Source organism: Xiphophorus hellerii, chromosome 15, assembly GCF_003331165.1.
Source record: "Xiphophorus hellerii strain 12219 chromosome 15, Xiphophorus_hellerii-4.1, whole genome shotgun sequence".
NCBI classification, from domain to species: Eukaryota; Metazoa; Chordata; class Actinopteri; order Cyprinodontiformes; family Poeciliidae; genus Xiphophorus; species Xiphophorus hellerii.
Genome location: NC_045686.1, coordinates 18,917,136 through 18,929,705, shown reverse-complemented (window position 1 = coordinate 18,929,705; position 12,570 = coordinate 18,917,136).

Sequence of the window (12,570 nt, the reverse complement as noted above, 5' to 3'; positions counted from 1 at the left end):
TCTGCTTCTGCCTTTTCTTTTCCTTTCTTGCATGGCGATCGCAAGGTTGTCACTGAGACGAGAGGGTCTCCTGGGGATATTGCGAACGTGCTGCAAAGGGTTAAGCGCGCCCGACCGACAGAGCTGATCAAATCCAGCGGTGCAGGTTTGTTTCTCTATCCATAACAGAGAGAGAGTGATGACCGCTGACAGGCTTAAATAGAGGCTTCCATGCCAGGGATCAAACGCCATCCTTCTTCTCCACTCTCTCATTAAGACGGAAAAGCCGAGCGCCGCCATCCGATCCGTCTCCATTTTTCCTCAAAGGAGTCTAAAACTTGAAAGATCTGTGCCTGTCGGATTTACAATGGTGGGCGAGCGGTGTTTACCGAGACGCCGGCGTGCCAGAAACAACAGTCAAAGAAAATAAATGGAGCCTGCCGAGTGTTTCCACAGGGGTAAGGAAATATGGAGCAAGACTTGTGCCTTGCTGTTTGGTAATTAGTACCTAAACATCGCTGTCCTTGGATCCCATCGCTCACATTCAACATTTCTCCAGGCTGGATAATATACAGTGGAGCATTAACGTCAAACACGTCTGGTCGTTGGGGCCTGGCAAGCCACATTAATCTGTTATTACACTCCCAAGTGGATCGACCAGTTGCTGGCCTTGGCTTGGCCACCGTATGGGCTGACAGGGAGTCGCACACTGCACTTTTATGGCTACATTTAGTAAACCTTTTCAACTCGGGCATAAATTGTGTAAACTGACTCCCGCTTTGAGACCTCTGCTGATTAAAACAAACTGGCGTGCCTGACATTTGAAGACCCACCAGAAACAACCCTGTGATCCAATTAAAGGCCAGACTTATAGTTGCAGAAGTACAGCTGCTTAACCCGCCAGAAGAGCAAGTCGGATCTCAGAGCTGGTTGCTTCAGCTATTGCACCTGGAGCAGATGTTTCTTACACCCATTTGAATGGAGTTTACATGCACTAAAAATATTGTTGTCGTGCTATCCAGAAAAGGATTTTTTGAAAAGTTGATTGAAAATTATCTCTTTGCTACACTGCCTTCTAAAAGTATTCACACCCCCTGAAATGTTTCACATTTTCTCTTGTTACAACCACTTTATTATTATTAACCTTTATTTCACCAGGAAAATCCCATTGAGATTAAAAATCGCTTTTACAAGAAAATACTTTACAAGCACACAAAGTTTACAGAGCATTCAAAGCAAAACTGTACAAGCTAGTGCCGCCATAAATAAATTAGTTAAAAGATTCCTCAGTTGAAACATTGGGGTTAGAAACATTTAGTGACAACAGCAACTTTGGATTCATGTATTTCCACAACTGGTTCCAAGAAGATGGAGCAGAAAACTGAAAAGAGTTATTTCCAAGTTCTGTTCGGACTTTAGACACCCGAAAGTCAGAGTAAGTTCTCACAAAGAGGAGAATATGCTGCGGTGAACTTTCTGTTTATGTAGGCCAACAAATACAAAGAAAGAAGGTACAGTACGGCCGTTTCACTAAAACAAATAAATAACAATAAGCCACAAACTTCTGTTGGATTTTAGGTAATAAAGCAAAACTAGGCCTCACAACTTTGATTTTCCATAACTATAGTTAAAAGTTGCCACCAATGCCTCCTCTCAAGGTTGATCAACCCATCAGAAAGTAGTGTGTCATTTTTCATACATTTGTCCTCCTGCTTGTTTCATTTCAGCCAACTGGTTCCAAGATCACTTAATTAGTAAACTACAGCCACCTGTAGTTCAACATTCTCTTAACGAGACTGTTACACAACTAAAGAGTGTCTTCTATCAGAGGCTTCTTCAGCGTGGCTGTAATACAGTCTGCTACAGGAGACTAACTGTCCACAGTCATCAGCATCTACAACAACTTTTTAAAGGAAATTACATGATATGAGAACCAATATTTGATTTTCCTAGCTACAAAAGGCATGAGTCTGGACCAGGTTCATCTTCTGTTAGGATAGTGACCCTAGATACATAACCAGAAATCCAATAGAATGGTTTAGATCAGGGGTGTCAAACTCCAGTCCTCAAGGGCCAATGTCCTGCAGTTTTTAGATGTGCCACAGGTACAAAACAGTGGAATGAAATGGCTTAATTTCCCCCTTCTTGTGTAAATAAGTTCTCCAGAGCCTTGCTAATGACCTAATTATCCTATTCAGGTGTGGTGCAGCAGAGGCAGATCTAAAAGTTGCAGGGCAGTGGCCCTCCAGGACTGGAGTTTGACACCTGGGGTTTAGATCAAAGCAGATGCATATGTTAGGATTGCCCAGTCAAAGTCCAGACCAACCGCTAAGCACAAACCCTTTTATTCCTCTGGCAGATTTAGGTGTATGGTAATCTTTTAATTTTGCCAACACATTTCTTCTGACGCATACAGGTTTGGACCAACTTGAATCTTACAGATAATCTGTAGAGTGAGATAATGATTAGGGTAATGGTATGGAGACTTTCAAACCCCACGCTCATCACCAGAGATTTAAATCATCATAAATACGAATCGGTTTATCAGTGACCATAAAGAGCGTCACTGATAAAATGCCAATAAAATTTTTGATGGTTACTGGTTATTAAGAAGCGAAAAGATCATTTTGGCTTCCATTTTTGGAACCACCTTTCGATTCCACAGGAGGCGAGTTTCTCCATCTGCATAGTTTTGTTACTCCCCAACGTTCCGAACACGGTAATGGCGGCGGAGGTGCACAAAGCAGCTGATAACCGAAATTCATACAGAACTCAATACGGTACCTTATTCTTCACAGAACCCAATAATATAACACAATATAACATCATTAACATCACCAGCTTACCTGCAACTCAAGATAGCTCCGTTTAGTGTGGTATGGTCGCTAAACGGCGGTCACATCCATCTTACAAACGGTCTTCTCGTTGTGTCTGATAACGCGATATTTCCCTGAGAGCGCCGTTTCTCCCTCGACCTCTTCGTCATTGGTGAAGCGACACTGACCCCTACTGGCGAATTACTGATATAGTTGCCAAAACAATGTCAGGTGATGAATAACAACATACTCTGCTTTATAACCAAAATTAACTTTGTGCTCTAAATCCAAAAAACACAATTAGTAAAGAACATATAAGTCACAAAACATATAAAGATAACATGTAAATATAAATTTACAAAAAGTATTATGTTAACATGGCCTAGGTGCCACATTAGCAAATAATTTCTGCGTTGAATGAAAGTAACTTTAAGCATAAACCAATAATACTGAGCTTAACAGTTAATCTAACTGAGAATTCCTGTTGAGAGATACTCTATAAATTTTTTAAAAGTCATACACCACAAAAGGTTTCAGCTGTAAGAGTGGCGAAATGCGAACACTTTCCAGATATCTGTTTGTAAAAACCTTTGAAAACTATTTATTCTTTTTGCTCCACTTCACAATTATGCACAAATGGGATTTTGACTTTCACATAAAACTACAATAAAAGAACAGAGGGTGTGAATACGTTTGCAAGGCACTATACACAATGCAACAGATATGAATCTGTCAATTGAGTTCAGTTCAACAAAATTCAGTTCAGTTCAAATCAGTTCATTTCACTCAATCTTAGTTTGATTCAATTCAGTTCAGTTTAACTTCAGTCCGTCAGACTGAATTTATTTCACTCAATTCAATGCAATTGTTTTTGCTTCTATTCAAATGACCCTTTGAACATTTTTTTTTTAGAAAAAGGTACGCTTTTCATTGGTATTTTTTTTACTATGGCAGTTCATAAGAATATCGTAGACAAAAATAATTTTCTTAAAAGGAGTCTTCTGGAGGGCTGAAGGATTAAAAATTATATATATATTTGTATGTTATTCTTTCAAAAATACTGGCTTGTGTTGATTTTTTTATTATTATTTTTATAAAATGAGCTCAGAATTATGAAATAAAACCTCCGGTTAAGAAAAAAAGAAGTACACAACGAGACTATTAAAGCGAGCACAGAGTCAAACTCAGTTTTTCCTTTCTGAGTTTCCGGATTCATTCCCCCGGCCGGTTCTCCTGTTATCCGGTGTTCTCCTTTAATAAGACCGTCTGTCCTCTGACGTCCCCCCGTCAGCCACCGCCAGCTCCCTGGGCGCGTGGGAGGAGGAAGAGTCCAATCAGGACGCAGGACGTTCTGAAAAAAGAAAGACACGGACTGCACAGGACGCGTCCTCGTCTCCTCCAGCCTGAGACGGAGAGCGTCTCAGAGAGTATCGGGTTCTCGGTATGGTCCTCCACCCCCTCCACCATCCTCCGTCCTCAGACGTTTGAGCGGCTTTGTGGTGAAGCTTGATGGGGATTATTGATCTGCCCGGCGCGCGCCTGCGGTTTCGGCTAAAGACTGACGACTTCACCAGAGCGGATTTTAAAAAAAATATATATTTTTTGGCTACTGAGGGGAAAAAAAAGAGGCCTGCTAGTTTGAGCTTAAGCCAGGTGTTCGTTTCATTCGCATAATAATATATATATATATATATATATATATATATATATATATATATATATATATATATATATAAAAGTCAAACTAAAAAATTAAAGTACTAAAAAAAAAAAAAAAAGAAACAAAAGATAACAATAAACGTATCAGAGTGCTTTCTTGAGAATAATTGCTCCAGAGAGCAGCAATCATGTCTTGCAGACTTGCAGAGCCCAGATGTAGTTAAATAACAAAAAAAAAAGAAGTTCTGCTTGGATTTACTGGTCGGGGCTTCAGTTCCAGTTGTGAACCACATGAAATAATCCCTGGTCACTGGAGAAGGATGTGGACACCGTGCTAATTATGTGAGAGGATGATGTCAGGTACTGATACCGGCCAACGAGCCAGACAGGACGGGCTTTTTTCTTCTTCTTGTTCTTCTACTTCTTCTTTCCCTCCTCTGCGCTGCCTTCCAACATCCATAACCTCGCTGCGGTGACCGGCGCTCGCTGCACGGTTACGCTCACATCCTCATGTCGGATATAACTGGATCTGGATCCTCGGAAAGACCCTCACACGTCCACGCACGTCGGGCGGGTGCTTACTTTATCATTCAGAGTTGTACATCATCGCTTCGGGCTGCAGGAAACACGCAGCCATTTTTTTTCTTTAAACTTTGTTTTATTTTAATTTTTACTTTCTTTCCAACCGTAAACCATAAAACCTTGAATCTAACACGGGTTGTGATCCCTGGTGCCGCAGAAGTTGGATGTTTAAAGCAGAACCATACACAAAGGCTGGCAAATTTTTTTGCTGGGGGGCTTATGGTGGGTTTTCCCCTAAAATAAAAGAAGAAGAAAAAAGCCCCAATGTCACTCATGGTTGCGTGCGTATAGGCGTAACTTCCTGAAGGACTGGTGTGGACATGTCCCCACCAACTCTGGCCTGAAGGGGACATGTCCCCACCAAGTCTGACCTGAAGGGGACATGTCCCCACCAAGTCTGGCCTGAAGGGGACATGTCCCCACCAGCTCTGGCCTGAAGGGGACATGTCCCCACCAGCTCTGGCCTGAAGGGGACATGTCCCCACCAATATTTCCTGCACCTTTGTTTCCTTTGTGTGCCTGCATGTGTAACTCGACAGCAGCTGCGCGTTGTATTCAAAGCATTAACAGCCTGGTAATTTTTTATATATTTTTTAATTCCTTTGTGAAACGTAAATCGCAAGTCCCGCTCAGTGATCTAGTGGATTGGACATCACGTGACTTGCTGTGAGCGCCTGCGCTGTTGCTTTGCACTGAGTCAGGAATGTCGGTGGTCTGGAGGGGGTGGGAGGGGGGGAATGACGCAATCGAGCAAAGAATCTGAGATGGGGGACAAAGTTTTGATATTGATTGTCAACACTACCGTAGCAAGATAACAAAGTCCAACGGGATCACATGTCACAGGTCGGTAAAAAACTTTAATTAAAAAATATATAAAGAAAGTGGAGAGGTTAGTTATGCTAGTGTAACACGGCGTAGTGATATCTCGAGGTGTGTCACTATAAAATAAGAGGTCGTGGGTAGAGAAAGAGCAGACACTGAGCGGGAATAGCGTAGCTTTGCAGACCTTTATTCAACCGTCTCACCGAACAGCCTAACGTCTCCGCCCCTCGAAGAGACTGGAGCCCAACAAAACCCCCGAAGAAGAAAGAAATATATCCTCTGGAAGGCACAGCGCCCCCACTCATCCATGCAACATCCCCAGCAAATAACCAATCTCACATAAAACCATATTAATTGAAAAGGAAAAATAAATCATCTTACATACTTCCCCCTCTTTAAATGAAATGTCCTCATTTCAAAATGAAGTTGTTACATAAAAAAAATAATTTCACCAAAGCACAATCCTTCCAGACTGTCACATATCACCTGGGGGGGGGGTTACAAAACCAAGGACACAAACTCTCAATAAGACCTTTATAAAGAACAACGGTCAACATGTTTGGGTTTTACGTTACCAGTTTTTTTTTTTTTTTTTTTTTTTTTTTTAACGTCCCCTAATAAGAACAACAACTGTAGATCATTTCTCTCATAACAGCAGTCGTTGTGGCTTCCGCACAGTACGCCCATGCCTGGTAATAACTGCACCCCCAGAAGGCGGCAAGCTGGGGGGTGGTTGTGTAGGCTGATGGGAAATGAGTCCTGTTGGGTTCCTTGGTGAAGATGGCAACGACCTAGTGGTTCCTGATGTCTGGGCTGCCGCTGTTTGGCCAAAAAGCCAGGGCAATGAACCAGACAAAGCAGTATACCTCGGCAGTGTGTCCCTGTTTGGAGAAAATACAGACTGGGAGACATCTGTGGGTAATGTGTCTGTGGAGCTACGATAAGGTTTTAAACGATCATAGTGAATGACTCTGGTCGCAGCCTGAGGATATATGACATCCACCAGCTTGTAAAGGAGCCCCTTTTCATCCACAGACACAACCTTAAATGGACCAGTCCAGTTTGGAGAAAGCTTTTGTCGTTGTGTGGTGGGGTCATCTATCCATACCAGATCACAATAAGCATAAGGCCTAAACCGTGTGTCCTTGTTGTAATAGTACTCTCGTTTTTGTTTTTGTTCTTCGCGATGGAGAAGAACAGTCTCAAAAGCAGCGTCCATCCGTGTAGCCAGTTCTGAACCATAGTTTTGTGGGCAATCAGAAACCTTTGGCGATGAAATATGGACATTAGCAGGTAGTCGGGGTTCTCGTCCATGAGCAAGGAAATATGGTGAGTACCCTGTGCTCGAGTGAGGAGTGGAGTTGAAAGAAAGTACCACAGCAGGGAGGTAGTGGTCCCACTCGCCTCCGTAGTCCTGAATGAGTCGGGCCAACTGCTCTTTCAGAGTCCGATTAAACCGTTCTACCATACCATTCCCTCTTGGGTGATATGGAGAGGTTCTTTTTTTTGTCATTTGTAGTCTCTGACAAATTGTGTGAATAATTTCAGATTCATATTGTTGTCCCTGATCTGACAACAGTTCCTCAGGTACACCATGTTCAGGTATATACCGTTCACACAGTAACTGTGCTACTGTGGCAGCTTTTTGGTCAGACATAGCATAGGCGTTTACATACTTGGTAAAATGGTCCTGTACCACAAGCACATATCTATTACCAAGAGAGGTAACCGGAAGTTCAGTAATGTCCGTACAGACCAACTGAAATGGTCTGTCAGTCTGGATAGATTGCAAAGGGGCTCTGTGCTTTGGTACAGCTTTTCGGAAAGCTTCACATGTCTTACACAGATTACAGAAGTTTTCAATATCAGATCTCATTCCTGGCCAATAACACACTGTCAATGCCTTCTTAAATGTACGCTCAGCACTGTAATGACCAGAACAAGGATTACCATGCAGAAAATGCATTGTTTCTGTAACAAGTGCAGGTGGAATTAACACTTGATAGACCTCGGGTTTCCCCGGTGCACTCTGACCTTTGCGACAAAGCAAATCATTACATAGTAATAACTTAGGAAACTGCCACCAAAGTTTTCTCTGAACTCTACCTTTTACCTGTCTGAGGTAGGGACGTTTCTTGTTTTTCACCCAGGTATACACTTCAAAGAAAACAGGATCAGAGAGTTGTGCACCTACAATGTCCATGTTTTGATTGGATAATGTCTGTTGTAATGTGGCAAACCCCATATTGACATGTGTTCTATCATTGTCCACACAACACACTTGTGGTACAACATTGGTCATCTCTGAACGTTCAGGGCCTGAACATGGCAACTCAGCCGGCGAAACCGATTTTTCTGTATCGCAAGGAGGAGAGTGACCATCAGGCAGCGCTGAAACTGTCACCTCAGTTGAATCCTGCTCCAATGGTATACGTGACATGGCATCGGCATTTGTGTGTTTCTTGCCATCTTTGTGAGTGATTTTCCATTGATACGGGTCCAACTCCAATGCCCAACGACCCCTGCGTCCGGTAGGGTCATGCGTGACGTCCATCTTCCTTAAGCTGAGTTAAGGACGATGATCAGTGATGATTGTGAAAGGATTGCAACTCAGATAATGTTTATAGTGTCTAATTGACCACACAATGGCATACAGTTCTTTGTCATATGTAGACCACTTTCTCTCTGTTTTTGAAAGTACATGACTTGCAAAAGATACAACCCTTTCTCGTCCCTGTTGTGTCTGAGACAGTACAGCACCAACTGCAAAATTAGATGCATCCGTACTCAAAATGAATGGTTGGTCAAAGTTGGGAAATGCCATTATTGGAGGAGAAGTCAGTGCATCCTTAAGTGCTTGAAAAGCAGCAGAACAGTCATCTGTCCATTCAAACACCACTTGTTTTTGGGTAAGCCTATGCAGAGGCTGAGCAATAAAGGCATATTTATGTACAAAACGTCTGTAATATGAACACAGTCCCAAAAAAGCACGTACCTCTGTTGGAGAGCGTGGAACAGGCCAGTTTCTGATGCGTTCACTATTTACAGGGTCCAATGCCAGTCCATCCCGAGACACAATGTGCCCCATGTACTTCACAGTAGGTTTGCAAAAGTCACATTTCTTTGGGTTTAGCTTTAAACCAGCTTGTCGAAAACGAGTGAGAATGTCTGTGAGATTGCCTAGGTGATCTTCAAAGGTTTTTCCCATGCAAATGATGTCATCCAAATAAATGACACAAGTCGTCCAGTGCAGTCCTCTCAGAACCAGCTCCATGAGCCTTTGGAAGGTCGGAGGTGAGTTTTTAAGCCCCATTGGCATGACCTTAAATTGGTACAAGCCGTCACCTGTCGTAAACGCAGTCTTCTGTCTGTCTGCTGGATCCATTTGTACTTGCCAGTACCCACTAGACATGTCCATGGTAGAAAAGTACTGCGAACCAGAAAGCGCATCTAGACTGTCATCAACTCTCGGTAAGGGGTGAGCGTCAGTAATGGTGACAGAGTTCAGTTTACGAAAATCTACACAAAACCTGTAAGAGCCATCCTTCTTTTTCACCATAACTACTGGGCTGGCCCAGGGGCTTGAACTGTCCTCTATCAAATCATGTGATTTAAGTGTTTCAACTTGACGGCGAATTTCTGCCTTCATGGCCGGAGAGGTGCGGTAGGCTCTTTGTGAGATTGGGGTGTCACCGTTCGTAGTAATTTTGTGTGTCACTATGTCAGTCCTGCCGAAGTCATGTGGGTGTTGACTAAAAACATCTGCAAAAGAAGTCAAAGTCTCTGTCAGTTGTTTTTTCTGCAGAGGTGTCAGATCCGAGTCTGTACTATCTGTAAGAGGGATTATTCTGGGACCGTCAGGTGTCTGAGTATTAATGTTACAGATAGAACTGTCCATAATGGTGAATTCACCCTGGCCCTCTGCTAAGACAGCATGAAAGTGGCCCACCTGTGTACCACTATGTAACATGACATCACTATGTGAAACATTAGCTACTTTAACACAAATAGAACCTCGTTCTACCCTGGCCACAGTCCATGCAATACCCGCAGCAGACTGGTCGGTATAATGTGGTTCAAACACACCCATGTAGCCGCTAGGTAACAACCCTTTCTGGGGTGCATCCAGAGTAGCAGTGATGACCCTCTCAGACATAGCAGGAATGCTAACGGTGGATGATACCGAAACAGCAGTCAGGCAGGGAACATACAGATGTGGACTAACTAGTGGCAGAGCTGTACCTGCTACCTTGCAAGTCATGTTTCGAGTGTCAACTGTAATGCCATTTGCCACCATAAAATCCCAACCTAAAATGACTGGCTTTGTACAGTTTCTGACAACTTGAAGTGTGTGTGTCATGAGCTTATCTGCAATAGTTAGGTTCACATAAATGGAGCCTACAGAGTCAAGGGGGTCACCTGTGACACCAGTGAGAGGAATAAACCGTTTTACAATGGGCTTCCTGTGAAGAGCAGGTGTAGCCATTCTAAAGTCCTCACTAATGACTGAAACGTCCGCTCCAGTGTCAAGAAAAGCATGCACTACAGTGTCCTCAATAACCACTGACACATATCTCTTCTCTACATCAGCCAAACCTGTAACGTCACTAGTAACGGTGTCATGGTAGGTGTCATTGTGTGTCTGGGCTAGGGCGAAGTCAGTAGCTGGCAATTTGCCCTCATTGTCAGCTACTCCTAGTTTACCTGATCATGGTTCGAATGTGAAGGAGACCGGAAACGTACTCGCCCTGGGCTGGGAGAGTGATTACGTCGGCCCCTTTCATAGCGGTCAGGAGAGCGGCCCCGACTAGCGTAGCCTCTGTTTGAAGAGCTGTAGCCCTGCGTGTAGCGTTCAGATGATCCCGATAGGGTACGTGGACCCTGCTGGTTGTGTCCATCCTTCACATATGAACTGGAACTGTGGTTAGGTGTGTTTCGGTCGTTTGATGAGTCTCTACGTCGTGGAGGAGATCCATAGTAGCCATCTGATGAATATCGGTCACCCCGGCGTTCACCTGGAGTGGGGCTCCGATGACGAAATCCATAGTCTCGCCTGTCCTGGCGATGTGTGTTCTCGCGCTGGCGGTCAACTGCCAGCTGCAGCTGTTGAACTCTGTCCGACAGTGTTTCAATAGTCTTTGCCATCGTCTTTAAATCATCTGCAGTAGCTGAGTGGACTCCTAGAGGAGTGGGTGAAGGAACCTGAGTAGACCACACAGGTGACACAGCAGGGTAAACTGATGATGTAGACAAAGACTGCACAGGGGGTGTGGTAGTGAACACTCTACTAGCTTGGTGAGCAGTTTCAATCTGCATAGCCAACTTTAGAGCAGTCTCCAGTGTATCAACACCCTGCTCGTGACATCGCAGCTGAAGGTATGGGTCAAGACCAGCAATAAAGCGTCGAAATTTTTCGCCCTGTTTAGCATTATCACCGTAAGTCGGAAAAGCTTCTTCAACCAAACGGCAAATCTCAGCAGCAAACACAGGAAGGGCTTCACCAGGAAGGCGACTGCGTGCATTAATGTAGCTCTGGAAAGTCGACAAATAAGCAGTTTGTCCAAAAACGCTCTTCAGCTTCTCCTTTGTGGCGGAATAGTCCGCTTTTACTGCATCAGACAGGCTATCCCAGTAACTAAAAGCAGCACCTCCTAAACATGTAGGTAGCAGCTTCACCAAACTGTCCTCAGTGGTATCAGGATCAGCAGCAACAGTCACTTCAAAACGTCTGCACCATTTTGAAAAATCCTCTTTTCCATCCCCCATGAAAATGTGGCTGTAGTGAGGCCTGGTGCGGCTACTTGTAGAATGAAAAGGTAATTGATCCCAAAAAGTACTCGCCATAGCTGTGTATTCGTCTCCGTAACCGGCAGTAGGATGAGAGACAGGGCAAAAAAAAGTCCGTCTTCAGCAGCCGCTATATACGCCGCTCAGCACGTGCAGCATGAGCTATCTGTGGTTAGCATGCGTAGCATGTGCTCACCTCTTCAATCGCTGAAAGCGTCCACAACCCGCTGCCACCAGTGTAACACGGCGTAGTGATATCTCGAGGTGTGTCACTATAAAATAAGAGGTCGTGGGTAGAGAAAGAGCAGACACTGAGCGGGAATAGCGTAGCTTTGCAGACCTTTATTCAACCGTCTCACCGAACAGCCTAACGTCTCCGCCCCTCGAAGAGACTGGAGCCCAACAAAACCCCCGAAGAAGAAAGAAATATATCCTCTGGAAGGCACAGCGCCCCCACTCATCCATGCAACATCCCCAGCAAATAACCAATCTCACATAAAACCATATTAATTGAAAAGGAAAAATAAATCATCTTACACTAGCTTAACTTAGCTTATAGCTACTCTTGCTGCGCAGTTCAGAGTATTTAAAAAACAAGGCGACCCACGTACATTTTCTGAAAAGATAATCAGAAGTGCAGGTGTTTAAGTTAGCTAATCAACTTAGCTAACTTAAACTAAGTTAAGTTTAACTTAAACTAAGTTAAGGTAGTTTAAGTTAAACTTAAGCTTCATTATTCTTTAGGAAGTGTTCGGGATCACTTCCTAATGATCCCAAAATGAAAATTCAAAAACATAAATCCGCAACAGACAGAATGTTCTGTTTGGTTGTTTGTACGTCCTTTTTGTGTGGGAAATGTTTTTGTGTTTTCTTTTTTTTTTTTTAGTATTAATTCCTGACGCACTTGAACGTAATTTCGCTCCGC